The 585-nt window shown below is 37.9% G+C and overlaps 1 protein-coding gene across 1 annotated transcript in view; it reads left to right on the plus strand.

The window, feature by feature from the left end:
* Window positions 1-585, plus strand: part of PRKDC (protein kinase, DNA-activated, catalytic polypeptide) — a gene marked incomplete at its 5' end in the record, with an annotated part of 202,177 nt that overhangs the window by 45,985 nt on the left and 155,607 nt on the right.

Below are 585 nucleotides of genomic sequence, written 5' to 3' on the forward strand. Positions count from 1 at the left end.
CCTGTTATCTATGAGTTTTTGTTTGTCTCTTGGTCTTATTTGTTCATTTGTTGTTTTCAATTTTATATCCTTCATATGAGTGAAATCATATGGTTCTTGACTTTTTCTGTCTGACTTACTTCACTTAGCATGATATTCTCAAGGTCCATCCATGTTGTTGCAAATGGCAGTATTTCATGTTTTCTATGGCTGAAGATTATTTATTGTATGTGCATACCACATCTTCTTTATTAAGTCATTTATTGAAGGACATTTTGGTTGTTTCCACATCTTGGCCACTGTGAATAATGCTGCAATGAACATAGGGGCGCACGTATCTTTATGAATGAATGTTTTCAAGTTTTTCAGGTAGACACCTAGTCATATGGTAACTCTATTCTTTTTTGAGGAACCTCTATACCAGCGGTCGCCAACCCTTTGGACCTCACGGACCACCAGTGGTCCACGGACCACCTGTTGGCAACCGCTGCTCTATACTGTTTTCAATAGTGGCTATATCAGTTTACTAGTATATCCCCATCATCAATATAGGGATTCCTTGTTCTCCACAATCTCTCCAACACTTGTTATTACTTGTTTTGTTGC

Source organism: Myotis davidii, unplaced genomic scaffold, assembly GCF_000327345.1.
Source record: "Myotis davidii unplaced genomic scaffold, ASM32734v1 scaffold452, whole genome shotgun sequence".
Lineage (NCBI taxonomy): Eukaryota > Metazoa > Chordata > Mammalia > Chiroptera > Vespertilionidae > Myotis > Myotis davidii.